Source organism: Camelus bactrianus, chromosome 25 (assembly GCF_048773025.1).
Source record: "Camelus bactrianus isolate YW-2024 breed Bactrian camel chromosome 25, ASM4877302v1, whole genome shotgun sequence".
In the NCBI taxonomy this organism is placed as follows: domain Eukaryota; kingdom Metazoa; phylum Chordata; class Mammalia; order Artiodactyla; family Camelidae; genus Camelus; species Camelus bactrianus.
Genome location: NC_133563.1, coordinates 24,653,476 through 24,669,751, shown reverse-complemented (window position 1 = coordinate 24,669,751; position 16,276 = coordinate 24,653,476). Strand labels below are relative to the sequence as shown.

At 37.2% G+C, this 16,276-nt stretch overlaps 1 pseudogene; it reads left to right on the top strand.

Annotated features, from left to right (window-relative positions):
- The first annotated feature begins 626 nt into the window (after positions 1–626).
- LOC105082979 (cyclin-dependent kinase 4 pseudogene) lies at positions 627–3,367 on the top strand (annotated as a pseudogene).
- The last annotated feature ends 12,909 nt before the right edge of the window (positions 3,368–16,276 follow it).

The window sequence follows — 16,276 nt, the reverse complement described above, 5'->3', positions numbered from 1 at the left end:
TGCCTGATATTTCCCAAGAAGTCTCTGGGGGTGGAGTAAATAGTGAGTGTTTCAGTTGTCAGTGAACGGGGAACAACAGCACTGATGAGCAAGACTATAAAAGACTGAGTCACTGGGATGGGGCTCAACACAATGAGCCGAGATTTTCTTTTTCTTTTTCTTTTTTTTTTTTTGAAGAAGGAGAAATAATCTTTCATTGTACTTGAGAGTAATAAAGATTTGATTTGATCATGTAGAGAACACTTTCTTGTCTTTACTGCTTTTATTAAAATGACAAGACATGGTGTGTTTAGCTCGGATGCTGCAGTAGTTTGCAGCCTGAGCACTAAGTATCGTCTGGCACAGGGAAGGATTTGGAGGTTTCGAGATAGGTCATGTCCAATTTACAAATGTAATGAGTTATGAGAGAACATAATTAATAAAGCAAAAAAAAAAGCAATCAGGAGATATGCTAAAAGGAGCACAGTGCCTCTGACAGTCACATAGCACCTCATTCAGTTAGTTCTGTTAGAGACGCATGACTGACTCAGAACATAAAAGTTTAAATAGGGCAAGGAGGACCCGGAAAGAAAAATGACAAAATTATTAAAAACATGTAAACCACTCAGAAAGCCTAAAAGGATTGATTTCAGGTATTTACTGGGTGCTAGACCTACCTGGGTGTCAGCTCTCACCTGGGAAGGAAGGTGTTGAGAGGAATGGTGGAATTTTCTTAAGTGGAAATCTGCCTCATTTTAGAGAAAGATTTCTTCCTTTTTTTTTTTTTTAAACTGTCAAACCTTTCCCCTCATCTATTCTATTTAGCTCAATACTCCGAGAATTCTCTTCTGAACATTGAGTTTCCCCGTGTTCTCTCTCCCTTTTCCCCTCTTCTCTCTTCTCTCTCCCCCACCCCTTTCTTCTCTCACTTCATTTCTCTCTTTTCTGTGTTTTCAATTTCCCCTCTACTGGTTCTTTTCTTCTAGGGAAGAAACACCTCGTTCTAAAGTAACAATCATTAAAAAAATCTTTCTTGAAACTTTATGCCTCTCTCCTTCTGTTATATTATCTCTATCCTTGACTTTCAAGTTAGACCTTGTAAAAATTTACCCTATATTAACTGTTTTAACTCACTCTTTACAGGATAGCCATGATCCAAAAAGGCAGAATGACCGGGGCATATTTAATGACAAAATCATTTTGTGTCTGTGGTCGGGCCCGTAGCATCCAGCTGCCTCAGACAGAGCTCGAGTGAGTGGCGCCACAGGAAGTGGCTTCAGGGCCCCAATATCAGGTCACCCCTGCAGCTCCCGGAACGGGACGAGGGTCTCCTCTGGTGTGAGAATGGCTACCCCTCGATATGAGCCAGTGGCTGAGATTGGTGTTGGTGCCTGTGGGACAGTGTACAAGGCCCGTGATCCCCACAGAGGCCACTTTGTGGCCCTCAAGAGCGTGAGAGTTCCCAGTGGAGGAGGAGCTGGAGGGGGCCTGCCCATCAGCACAGTTCATGAAGCGGCCTTACCGCGGCGCCTGGAGGCCTTTGAGCATCCCAGTGTTGTACGGCTGATGGTCATCTGTGCCACAGCCTGAACTGACCGGGAGACCAAAGTGACCCTGGTATTTGAGCACGTGGATCAAGACCTAAAGACATATCTGGACAAGGCACCCCCACCAGGCTTGCCAGTGGAGACCATCAAGGATCTGATGCGCCAGTTTCTAAGAGGCCTAGATTTCCTTCATGCCAACTGCATTGTTCACCAAGACCTGAAGCCAGAATACATTCTGGTGACAAGTGGTGGGACAGTCGAGCTGGCTGACTTTGGCCTGGCCAGAATCTACAGCTACCAGATGGCACTTACACCTGTGGTGGTTACACTCTGGTACCGTGCTCCGCAAGTTCTTCTACAGTCTGTGTATGCAACACCTGTGGACATGTGGAGCGTTGGCTGTATCTTTGCAGAGATGTTTCGTTGAAAGCCTCTGTTCTGTGGAAACTCTGAAGTTGACGAGTTAGGCAAAATCTTTGACCTGATTGGGCTGCCCCCAGAGGATGACTGGCCCTGAGATGTATCTCTGCCCTGAGCCTTTACCCCCAGAGGACGGCGCCCAGTGCAGTCAGTGGTTCCTGGGATGGAGGAGTCTGCAGCACAGCTGCTGCTGGAGATGCTAACTTTCAACCCACACAAGCGAATCTCTGCCTTCCGAGCCCTGCAGCACTCTTATCTACATAAGGCAGAAGGTAACCCAGAGTGAGCACAGAAATGGTTGCAACAGAACCAAGAAGAGAAGCCGACATTTCCCTTTGAACACTTGAGTGGAGAGCCCCGCACTGAGAAGGCGACCTCTGCCTTCATGTCTGAGGCTGTGGAGACTTCTCCTCCAACTTTTTACCAAGAATGTTTTGCTGCCTTAACGACATTCCCTTCCCGCCCCTCCTTTTGAGGCTTATCCTTCTCCTGCCCCCCATTTCCTTACACCAAGGAGTATATCCCCTTTTCTCCCATTTTATACAGGAAAAAACAAAGAAATATGGTCTTTTTTTTTTTTTTAATGACAAAATCATTTCTAACTCAATTATGTATAAGGGAAGAACCAAGTTTACCAGAAACCTTCTCCAAATCTTCTCTCCAATATAAAATTTAACCCCATCAGAATAAGTCTATTTGAGAATACCGTAAAACCTAGTGAGGTTCTATATGCTGCAAATCAAATATAAAGCCACCAGATCTTGGTATATTTAATTCAGTTCTTTCATTTTTGACTTCATTTAATCCCCAGCTTCCCTTGTATGTGCTTGGTCAAAACAAATCATCTTATATTCACTTTTCAAGTTTTTATATAATAACTTGTTTATCTTGAAATTGAAGTAACATCACAAAGATGTCAGATACGGATCGTTTTTAATGTTGTGAAGTACTGTCCACTGGATAGTTCTACTTACATATTCTCAGAAATATCCTTGTTAATTTCCTCTGGTGTCTTCTCTTCCTTTCTGATTTTTAATAGCGTAATTCCTTGATTTCAGCTGGGTGTATCACTGGTCAGATGAAAATAGTTTTCAGGATTCTTTGCAGCTAGATGTGGCAAATGAATACATTTGAACCAGGGGATATGAGCAGAAGTGCTATTTTCAACTTCCTGGTCATCTCTTTAAATGACTGGCTATTGGCTTTCTTTTATATTCCATGGTACTGGAACATTAACATGGGGCAGATAAATTGGTGGCTTCAATTATGCAGACAAGGCCAAAATCCAAAGGAGTGATGGAGTAACATAGAATTAACTTGGAACCCTGGACAACCTTGTAGGGCAGAGCTGCTGGCCCACCATGGATCCCTGCTGATTCTGAACTGTTTGTTACATGAGTGATAAATAAAACTTCAATTTTGTGTGAGTAATTACTGCAGTGTCTTTTTGTTTTATAGCATCATATTCTGCACACTAACTAATACACTTTGCTCTCACTAGTTTATTAATCTCCCTGTAGAAGGTCACTAGACTACTGCCTAAATCAGTAGAACTCTGTAGTAGTAAAATGACTGGTTTTAGTGACAGGAATGTGTGTAGAAGTAACGGTGTTTAGAATGGGATGGAGAGAGATTCAGCTAGACATACCTAGTGGTGACTGACAAAAGCCATGAATATAGTGTTCTTCAGAAAAAGATTAACCCTGCTCAACTCACTGGTTTCATGTGTTGTGAGCTATTGGAGTATCTTGGGATCTGCTTGGAACTGAAGATTCTCTTTTGACCAGAAGTAACATACTCTCTTAGCCTCGGGGGTTCACAGGCCACTGAGTTGAGCTCCTAATCGTCTTCCCCTCTGTTAGCATAATATAAGAAATGTCCTCCAGATTTCTAACATTGAGAGGGATTTATCTTCTAGCTAGGATCTACCTCTCTTTTCCTTCTCATGAAGAGTAGATGAGAGCCAGGAATAAAAATAAGCAGTAAGAAGCAAGTATGTAATGCATACACTTACCAGAAAGTCTCTATCTTCAAAGAATGGGATCACGTTCAATGACCACAGCTGAACCCTTTTAGTCTGAGGCAGTTCCACAGCTAGGTGAGTACGCAGTGGAAAGTCCACCGACTTTGTCAGTATATCCCAGAACTTTATAATCAACATAACCAAATTAGTTTCTTCCCCATAAAATTTGCTCCTGTTTTTATTTTCCTCTTTGTGATGTTGAACCATGTTATAAACCAAGTGTCAACTTTGAACATCTAAATATTTCTCTCATCAGCCTGCACATGGTGACATGAAAGCTATTGCGTTAGTTCATCCCTGATGACCATCAAGTTCATCCTTGGGGTCGTCAGGGGTGACCCCATTAGGTCATGATGACCTAATGCAATAGGGTTTTTATTGGTCCCTGCCAAAAATCTTACCCTAGCCCACTCCAGTCATCTACCACAGTTCTGAAAATATTGCATTCCTGCAGTCAAAACTGTTTATTAGTTTTCTCTCGCCTCAACCCTTACACAGCTGCTCATGCTTCTTCCTAATTGGGCTACCGCCTTCCTCTGTAGTCGGTTTCCTCATCACATCATGCCTGCACTCTGCCGCTAATCACACCAACTACGTGCTGTGTATGCCTTATCATTGGTGCTCTTTCTTCTTGAATCCACTTCTCCAACTTCAACTGGCAAAAATCATGTCAAAAGTTGCCTCCGTGAAACATTTTCCAGACACCATCCCACCTCCCACACTTCCCACTTCTACTGAGACGGTAGAATTGAGCAGTACCGTCTTTTTTCCTCTTTTCTGTACTTTATGCTGATTTCTGACATGTTACCTACAATATTAAAATGCTTTTGAAAATTTCTTAACAAAGTGCATTCAGCACCTGAAATAAACACCTGGCACAGGACAGGTACTCAGGAAATATTTGCTGAATGCAGAAGTACATTAATGAGAAAAGGCCATGAAATTACCGTTTTAGCCTATGTGAAATGTATTCTTGGAGGGATACTGATTTCAGCCATAAAAATGTTTTAATATTAGACAGCTTTTAATTTTATGACCAAAATTAATATTCTGAGACCTTGATTTGCTGAGAGGTCCATTGCCCAAAGGATCACTTGGCCAAACAACCAGTTCATTTAATTCAGGTTTACTCAAATGTATACTGTAGTTTGCTTCTAAAGTCCATAGCAATTGAGGTGAGATAGATTGGCAAGGCTAAGGTGAGAGGTGTGGGTCTCTTATCCGAGGACATATATGTCTTCAAATCCTCCTCCTGCCACTAGCCATCCTTCTTTCTTCATACGAAAACTTCTCTGAGATTGACAAGCCAGATGGTGTTTTGCATCGATCTCCTGTCTATGTTTCTGCCAGCAGAGGGGCCCCTCGCTCTGCACCTTTTTCAAGATCCAGCAGCAGGGAGCTGAGCAAAGACTGGTGAAGATTTCTTAATTAGGTGTTTTGACAGCAAAATAAAAACCAGCCTAATGACTCTTTGCAGAAATCTTCAAACACCGTTGAAACCATCCAGATTAACATTAAACACGGCAAGTTTTATAAAGAGCTAAAATGAACAAAATTTTTTGTGAGGAAATATAAAAATATGAAAAAGTTTTAATCAGAATTTGGGAAGACTAAAAAAATGCTGAAGTGTTAGAAAAATTGCAAACAACTTTAAAAAAAGATTTAAAAGAAAGCAATATAAAATGACATCACACGTGAAATGAAATTTTAGTTACAGTCATAAGAAAATAAAATTGAAGAGAAGAGCTAAGTCACCCAGTAATCTTCGGGTATGACAAATTGAACAGCCCTTTAAAAATGTTTTTTACAAGCTGATATTGATTAAATATATTCAAGAACATTCTTATAATAATAAGGTTTTACATATATGAGGATATGAATCATCATCAAATAGATTTTATGTATGAATGTGGATTAATAATTTTGTCAAGTTAGATTTTCAACAAAATGATGCTTTGAGGAATTAACTTTTGGAAGGTTGGCCTTTTTTTCTCATGGAAAAACTAGAATCCACTGCGCTACATGATGTGTATGCTAATGGCCAACCCAGGGGAGAGACAATAATATCTCCTGATTATAATTCTACCTCCCTTTTCTAGTATAATGCATTGTCCGTGTTGCTCCTCACAGCCACAAAACATAAAAGAAGACAATTTTTAGATAAAATAAAGAAACAATTCATAAATAATCACCACAGGAGACCCTCAAAATAAGGTGAAGTTGAGCAGCACGTGAAAACAGAAACAAAACTCACAAGTTACGTGTCAAATTTACTTACACTATATAAATAAATCAATAAATATTAGTTATTTCAAGAGGGTGACTTTCCTAAGGCCATGCAAATGCTATGTTTCACTGTTAATTTTCCCCCCTTCATCTCTCTCTGCTCTACCTCTATTTCATCTAGGGTTTTCTTAGGCCTCATTTGGGTGGTACATATTTTCTCATCTTCCATACTTAGCCTAAAATCCAGAGCAATTCTGCTAATCACAGACTGGTTCTGGGTTCAAAGTGTGCTCTATTCCAATGAAGTTTTGACTGTTGAAAGCTGCTCCTCTCCCATTTCATGCTGAATTCCCATGAAATGTTCCTCATCTTGAAATCGAGCAGAGGTAAGGAACAATAATGCTACTTAAATTCATTTTATCATTATGTACCAACTCATTGGTAAGTGCTTGAAATGTCCTATCAGGGCAGTGAGTCATATAGAGTTCCCAAAAGAATCAGCAGTCAAAGGGAATGCTAAGGTCACACAAAAGCCTCAGTTTTCAGACCACGAAGGTCTGAAACCACAGGAATTTCTACCACATCTTAGGCAGAGCTGAATGATCTCCTCTCTGGTTTCCAGTGTTGGGCAACTGCTAGTCTTTGTAGAATCTCTAAAGGGCAGGCTGATATCTGAATCATGGTTGACGAGGTTGAAGCTCAAAACTAATTTTCACCATTAAAAAATTAGCCCAGGAACCCATTCCAACCAAAGGAAACTGAGTCCTGGTAGTAGGCGATGCTATACGTTACTGGAATGTTGTTGAAATAATGATGGAGAGATGGAAATTTGTGGAAAGTGCTGTATGCTGATTCTGCCATGACCTCTTCCTTCAGAGAGATATTTAAAGAAACCTAAGCTTTGTCCAGTTTTTAGTATCAGTTTCTGCAGTTCTTCCTGCCACTTACAGACAATGATAAAATGCATGGGAACTTGATTTGTTCCATGTCTCTAAGCGATATTGGGATGCCAAGGGGAGTAGCACGTACATGAGTGATGCAGCCCAGGTGCAAAAGTCCTACTTACCTGTTGAGGCAACTAGCTGGAGAATTCTGAGCTTGTGAGGTTGAATTAGTCTGGTATAGCACACTCATTGCACGTATTGTGAAATTTAAACTGAGGGAATGTAAGTGTTTCAGAGAGAAAAGGAGATGTTAATTTTTGCTTTTCTATTATGTGTTAAAAGTTGACCTGATTACTTTTAACATTTGTTTAACATTAACATCATCCTAGAAAGGTAGTGTTATTATTTTTTTCACTTGAAAGACACAAAATAAAGAATTAGGAAATTTAAAGAACTTGTTCAAGGTCACATGGCTTACAAATGTCAGGGCCACATTTGATATTCAGATCTGTCTGATTTAATGGTCACCTTATTATAACACAAGAAGTTTGACAGAGTAAACACTCCTCTTTATGGGCCCACCAAGTGCTTTAAAGAATCTGCTGAACCTTTTACTCAAAGTGTGTTGCTTGTAAGAGTGAATAAAAATAGTATATATTCCATAATTCAATATTTCAAATATTTATGTTCATGAAATCAGTCTTCTAAGATAGTGACTGATTCACTACATGCAGAATAGTTATACTAATAAAATGTCATTTTCACCTCATATTTCGGGCTTCTGTATAACATTATGTTAAAGGCTGCTATCATAGACTGGACAAAGGAAGAGAGAGGGAAAGAAAGAAAGGAAGGAAGAGAGGAAGGAAGGAAGGGAGAAGAAAAAGAAGAAAGGAGAAAAAATATTTCAAATTCAGGATTTCTGAGACATACTTGGCTAATGTGTGACAGTATAATCGAGAATAAGGATTTGATTTCCTGATTTTCTGTCCTGTGATCATTCGTTTGTAACATATAGCTTCGTTCAATTACCGAACTCCAGAAATTATGAATTGATCCTCATTTTCTAATTCATTTTTTCTCTAATTTAACATTTAATTCTTCTCTAAAATTAATGTATTCCAAACAATTATCCATTATAACAGTTATTACTATACCATAGCTACCAAATCCAAAATAAAGTCTAAAAAATTTTTTGAGACAGAAAACTAGATTTTCAAAAGGCAGAGGCAAATTAATCCACAGGACAATTTTGGATTTTAATCATGTAAGATTCAAATTGCAGAAATAAAGGAGAAGAGCTTGATTGAGACTATTCAGGTATCAAATAGTAGAGGAAGACTTGAGAGGCTGTAACCTCCCTATGATTAGAATTGTTCCCTGAGAATCTGTTAATCCAAGGGGTTTGTAGAAGAGTTTCAGGCAATTTGTGAACAAAGCAGTTGTATCAAACGGGTGTGTATCTGTGTGTGTGTGTGTGTGTGTGTGCGCGCGCGCGCGCATGCACGTGCGTGCTTATGTGCATACAGATACATGTATTTTTTAGAACAAGAAGGCCCACAGTTTCCAAAGGAATTCATGTTAATTGTTTTTACAGACTTCAATTCAGAAACACAAGTGTGCTCTAAGGCTTGTTCCCACCCTAGATTCTGTGATTTGCGAATGACCATTTTCTTTCAGAGAAAAATACAAATGTTGATATTATTGAGGGTGAAGTATGTCTTAGTGAAGAACACTAACGCTTTGATATGCCTGCTGGAAACTCTGAAAGAGCATGAAAGAGATGAATTAAATGGAAAAAAGCATATATCCTGAGTTAAGTCTAAAATTTGTGGGGACGGGTGGTTGGCTTGATTCAAGCTTGTGTGTGCCCGGAAGCAGTCTGTTTAGTTCATAATGATTATCATTTTTGACTTAATTACTCATGCTTTCAAGGGTAAGTCTTACCTTCATTTCAATGGATATTATTAAATTCATGAATATATTCTTTAGCCCCTCTCAAATTATCAGTATAATACATCTTTGCTAATTCTTTCTTTAAGTAGATAAGCGATAAAAAGATATCCTACCTCTGAAATAGGAAGGACTTTCATTCTACCACTTTGACAGAGGGTTTATCCTCTTGTTGCAAAAGACTTTACTGAAACTAGATTTCTCAGTAGCCATTCCTTCCTTCCTAGGATTCTGGGTTCTCAGGCTAAGATGTTGTTTATTGTTTCTTTTGAGATCCCTCTGGATATCATTGCTGTTAATACCTCCATTTCCCAAAGCACATACAAAGGAAGGTTTTTTTTTTCTTAATTTTTAGATGGAATAGTATTTAATTGCAATTTTAAACATTTTCCTTAGTGCTTGACCAAGACCTTATATTACTAGTTCAGGAAGACAGTTATAAACTATTTTAATCTTATTTTGTTAAACATCGATCTTGTTCAGTGGAGTTAGGGACATTCAGAGTACCTTTAATTTTCTTCCATTCTACTAATAAGATTTGGATTTTTTCCATTCTGTTGATAAGATATTGAATGTTATTGCTGGTAAGTTAAAATAATAAACCCATATTTATGTGAATTCGGACAATGCATACATATTTTATTTTATAGTCAATGGAATGTATCAATAATGGTGACATTTTAGTCACTTTAGCAGAATGTCTGGAAAGCCCAAAGGGAGTTTTAAGTAAGAGCCATTTCAGAGGTGTCGTTCATAACAAGTCACAAAGTCCATCACCTACCTTACCTACCAGTTGGCTAGCCACTTTTGAAGGAAAATGTATATTACTTGTAAAGGATGTTTAATGGTTTTTGTCCCCAAACACTCCTAAGGATATAGTCTTTTTATTTTACCTGGATGGCAAGTCAGATAAAAATGATAGTCTTAGTAATATTGAGGAAGGGGGCAGAATAGCCATTAAAGTAGGCAAGAAGCAATGTGTATCATCACATAAGGGCCAAACCTGGATAGCAGATACTAAAGAATAAATGGGAAGTGAGGGAGTGAAGATAGTAGGCATTGAGTCACCCATAGACTGAAATGCCCATGGGCTTCAGAGACCGCTTCTCACCTGGATTTTGAATATTTGTATTCTCCTCGTTTCTATAGGTGCCTCTCTGTACTTTCCTCAAAGAAGATTTCCAAAATATATAATCTATAGGTTGTTTTCTTATAACAATAATTTACTTAAGGATGAGTATCCCCCACCTCCTGAGTGATTTCAAGGTATAGTCATTCCTCTGATGACTGTTCTGCTGACTCACTATGAACTCCAGAGGGGAATTACGCTCCAAATGTACTGTCAGTTTCCGTCTGCTTTTTCCATGAGGACATTCAATAGTTTGAGTTCATGTCATGTGTGGCCAATGATGGGATCCTTGGAGGGCTCTGCTGTACGACACTTCCTGGGGCAGGTGCTATTAATTATGGTGCACAAATACGTCAAATTGTATGTGGTCATTTTGTAACAAAGAATAAACGGTAGGACCTAAACTAAAACCACAAATTATTCAATACATTTTATTTCTGAGTCTCATCAGAGACATGATTTTTTCCCAGCAATCTTGCTTCCAATGGCAATTGAGATCAGCGCAAATGCCTAAATTTGGCAAAAGGCAAAACTGTCATTAGTCCCATAAAAGCTCATATTGGATACATGTGTGCAAATAGATCCAAGTTGTCACTTGATGACATTTTCTTAAGTCACCAAGTCTGTATTTGAGTCATGAAATGAAATATTAGTTATTTCTCTAGCATCCGAAAGAAACAAATGGTCCGGGTAAGCATTAGAAATGACCCAAATGAAAAAAATAAAATTGAAAACATTTTAATTACTCTTTAAAAAAAAACATATATTATCTCACTTTCTGTGGGTAAGGAGTTTAATTATTCTTTCTAATACTTGCTTGGGTAATTTTTCACAGGCTGTTTAAGTATAATCATTCCTATGTGGAAAACAGGACTATGTACTAAATGTACCATGTAGACCAAGTTCTAAATGTGTCAGGAAGTGATAATGGAATAGTATTTGAAATTTTAAAAGTCACAGTCCTGCCCTGCTGTATTCTATAGTAAGAGAAAAAAAAACAAATAAATAAAGATATGATAAATCTATAGTTGGATGAGTTCCATAAAGCGTAAATTCAGTGAGATCTTAGACGAAGGTGAAAAAAGGCAAATGAGGGATGCATGACCAGCTTGAAATTATATATTATGGAAGGTGAATGGAGTTACAAAGGAATGAAAAGATTATGGCTTAATTGGGTGAAGATTATGATAAGATGTTAAGAAATAGGGGCTCTATTCTACAATCTAAAGATTATTTAATTTGGACTCTAGAGTGGAATAGACAGTTGCTTTGAGTATGAAAAAAACAGAAGTTAAATTGATTTCTTATGAACCCTTGTATGATTCATTTTGTAGAATCACTATAAAAACAGTGATTGCAGATATAAAGGTATTCCACAATTGCTAAGCAAGATTGCAATCAAATCGGGCTTGACTTTTCTGTTTAACTATGCTTTCTTGGAGTGATATTTCCCTACTCTTTATATAGATATTTCTTCAATAGTCTTGCAACTTTAGAAACTCCTCATTATCCATGTAGAAATATAGCAGCTACAGAGATTAGAGAACAGGTACTCAAGGACCAAGTCCCAAAATGAATTTTAAAAGCCACAGGGAGATTAGAAATAGAACTGGGCATCAGTTAAGCTTCTTTATCTTTATTTTGGCAGGAGAAGAGGAATTCTGGGTGGTAGGAGTCTGAAAGTCTAGGAGAGATTAAAAGATGGTGTTTTCTTCTGTTAATCTCCCTGCTCAGTAAGCACCAGCTATCTTATGAACTGGCACTGAGATTTCCAAGGCACCACTTCTGAATAGGAATCACATTGCGGAGGCTTAGCTAAAACCATGCTCAGAAATGGTGCCCTGTGCTGAATATTTCACTCAGTTCCTATGTGAGCACAGTAGGCTAGTTATTTATAAAGTAAAAAAAAAAACACTGTATCATAAACAGAGCTATGTTTTTCACAGTCTGTTCCTGAGACCACCTGATTCAGACTAGAGCAATTGTTCTTAAATTTTGGCTCTCCATCCTGCCCCAGACAATGAATCTGCATTTTTGACTATTATATTATACTACTATAGGTGTAATTTGCAGTATCATGCTTTGAGAAACACTGCCCCCAAAATTATTTAAAGTATTTTTTTCAGAGAGAGAATCAGTTCCCAACTGCACTTTGTTTTCACCAGGTCTTAGACTTGTGCCAAGATTCTATCCATTCAGGAAATATACCCCTGACCTGTATTAATACATCTCTCCCATGAGGAGTAAGTACTATTTTTTAAAAGGTAACTCTTACTTTTTCACCTTAAAATCAGTATGTGAGATCACCTCATTAATTTCAGGAAACTATAAACATAATATAGTTTCATAATAATTACCTTTACATATATTTAATTATGTAATAATTATAATTACCATAATAATAATAATATTTATAAGAAATACTATCTACAAAGGCAAGGGAAAATTTATGTATATATTTTGCATTGATATCACTGTTGCAGCTCTGAGTAAGTCACTTAAATTATCTGACGCCTAATTTACTAGGGTAAAATGAGATATTTGAGTATCATTTCTGAAAAACTCACATCTTTATTGCTTTCTGTTTATTTTGTTTGTTTTTAAAACATATTTCTCAAAGTAAATACTTACAATTCACTTTATTTAATGTCTATGTCTCATTATTTAAAAAAAGTTTGCCAATGAGTCTCAGCTCTGGCTGCCCATTAAAATCACATGAGGAATTCTTTATTTTTATTGAGTTATGATGAACATACAATATTGTATTAGTTTCAGGTGTTCAACATAGTAATTCAATAATTTTATACAGTATAAAATGATCTCCACAGTAAGTCCAGGTACCATCTGTTGACACAGAGTTGTTCCAATATTACTGACTGTAATCTCTATGTGTACATTACATCCCTGTGACCTGTTTGTTTTATAGCTAGAAGTTTGGACCTTTAATCTCCTTCACCTTTTTCATCTGTCCCCTGACCCAACCTCTGCTCTGGCAACTACCAGTTTGTTCTTTGTATCTGTGAGTCTGTTTCTGTTTTGTTCGCTCGTTTGGTTTTTTAGATTCCACATATAAGTGAAGAATTCTTAAAAAATACCTAAGCTTGGACTCCACACCAAACCAATTGAGTCAGAATCCCTAGAGATAAGATCATTGTTTCATATTTCTTTTGAAACTGTCTAAGTAATTCCAGTGAACAACTTGAGTTGAGAATTACTGGCATGGATTATTAGCAAGACAACTGTTGCTTCTAAGAGTAAAACTTACCTTCTCAATTAAACTTTGCTTACATTTCTATCCTAGCTGAGGTGTGCTTTCAGCTTACCTTTTCTTCAGTTGCATAAATCTTTCTTTTATTTGTGTCACAAATAAAAAGAAAATATCTAAGTCAGTATTTCATAAATGGCAAGCTATATAGATCTATGACAAAATTTTCAAAATTATGCCATGAGGACAGAAAAAACTAGTATAAAGTTGTCATTTTTTTCTGAGAGTCATTTTTTCAGTTTATATATTTTTTCTTTATTCTGAGATAAGCATTTGTTTTTACTCTTTAGTGTAAATATTTTCTTGAAGAAATTGATGGTGAAATTACATGATTGTTTGATGCCTTCTTAATGGTTTAATTTGGCATAATAAATTTTGGCACCCCTGTGTCAGTCTTCATTTAGTTTGTGAAACGTTCAGATCAGTGAAAGTGTGGAAAGCATTGACTTAAATAACTGAGCCCCTAAATAATTGAGCATTTGAAGTTTTTCTTTTGAGAACTTTATAAACTTTTTCTATCCTCTGATTTGGATCCTTTTTGTCTATTGTTCTGATGAGAAAGTAGACATTTAAGAGATTTAGTGTTTGCCCTAACATTATACACACAGTTCGTACATTGCAAAGGTCACATCTAAACCCAAGCAGTTTGGCTCTATCTTCAGAATCCTTTACCACTTTCCTGTTACCACCAACACTGCCAGGTTTGAAAGGCCAAAGCTAAACAGTAGGGCTAAAACAAGGTAGATAGTCAAGGAAGTAAAGATTAGCTGTCAGAACCTGTTCTTGGAGAAGCCACGTGGTCAGAAATCTAGATAGAGAATAGTGAAAGCGAAGATAATTCGGTGCAAAAATTCTTGGATAACTGTGTTATAGTAAAGGTCAGCAGGAATAAGAAAATAAACAAATGGGAATCTAGGCTTGAGTTTTAGTGAGTTTCCATAGATCTTGTTTTTCTTCTTGCTTATGGAAGATTCAAAACTTCATGCAACCCAGCAGGATACTGAATTTTGCCGTAAAGACATAGCTTATCATCACATCCAGGCACAGTTGGTCCTTGCCAAATGGTCCTAACCTGAAGATTTGCTCTTCTCCTGGTGGTGCTATTGTCACTTTGATATTGATTTACTCACCTGATAAATCCAGGCATCATTTCCCTGTGTGCAAGTTTATCCAAGGTTTTACAGTAAGATGCATACTTGGGTCTGTGTGTTTCAAAAACAGAGATAAAAGGGTTTTACATTTGCAGGGCTTGCCTATATCTTATACTTAGTGACATCCAAGCCAACTGATTTCAACATTAGTGATTTAAGCTTCACTCAAGAGCAGGACAGAGGGCTGGTAGGAAACAAACTCATGAGAAAACTGGCTCCAGGAATGGGGTTTGGCAGGCTCTGCCTTGTAGACTCTAATTTAGACTGAAAAGACAAAAGGAAATAGAGCAAAGTACGAGGCAGTCTTTCTGCCAGGAAGGGAGCCCAACTGAACATTTGAGAAAAAGATGTTTCATTGTCCTCTAATTTTTGCACATTTTCTTTAAATGTAGTATTTTTTTATGTCATTATTTTTTCTCTTTATTACCTTGAAAGCTAACACATTCTATTGACATAGGTACCCATAGGTGGGAAAAATAAAAATGTATTTAAATTAGTATTAAGCTTAACAAAATTTATATATAGTTTACTAAAAGTTGTTTTATTCTCCTAAACAATACAAAAATATTAGAATACTTTAATGAGGGTTGTATTTTCTCCTGAGTTCAATACTATCACAGTTGAGTGATTAAGTTCCATCTTACAAACTGCAAGTCCAAAAATTAAATATTATTGTCATTATATTTATGATTGTTTTTGTTGTTTTGTTTAATAGCTTGATTTTTCTTGAGTTAGTACTCCAGTTTAGTAAACTTTTACAGCTTTGATAAGTCTGAATTCTTAATTTCCTCTCGTGATGTGTCCTAATGGAGAGCTGTTTTCTTGTCTCATATTGTAGATATTTTTTCCACTTTGTTAAGGTTTCTCTTTTTACTGTCGCAAAATCACCTGTCTCATTCTTACCTAGTAACAATTTGTTTTTCATGTTTGCCTGCTTTTTGACAAATCTCTTTAAAGGTATCTTTATTTTTATTATTCTTACTCTCTGGGACCCCTTTAATCTAAGTGATCTGCTAGCTGTATTTTTAGGTTGTGAAGGATGAATGGGGTTTCTCTCTTTACAAGAGGCATGAGATCAGGCATGTGGGTAAGAAACCTCAGGGAAAAGTTTTCTTCTCTATTTCTTCTACTATCCACAGACCTACATACCTTCACATCTTCTGAGAATAAGCATTTACTTTGTTTTTGTTTGTGTTTTTCCTGGTCAACAACAATGTTCCCATTGTTAACAACAATGACTAAGATAAAACATTAATACTTAATCATTAGTATTTTGCCATAGAGTGTGACATTTGTCTAAGCATAATTTAAAATCCAGAATTCGTAGAGAAAAATATTGATAAATTCCATTTATATATAAAACAAATGGTTGAAAGGCCAAAAGGAAAAAAATGATACGGGGCTAAAGTGAGAGTGAGAGGAGCTAGAAAGAGTTGGAGAAGGTTAGAAAGTGAATAAACAAGTAGAGGGAAGGAAAGAGTTGAAAAAGAGAGGGAGAAAAAAATGATGGACAAGAAAAAAGGAAGAAGGAAGAGAGGAAAGAAGGAAGGAAGATGGGAAGGAGACAGGAAGGGTGAGGGGGAGCAAAGGAAGGAAAGACATAAACAACATCAAAAGACAAATTGAGGAAACTATAACAAGTATATGGTTTTGGTAATTTCCCAAATGAGGACGTGTTATCACCTTTAGACTGTAAGCT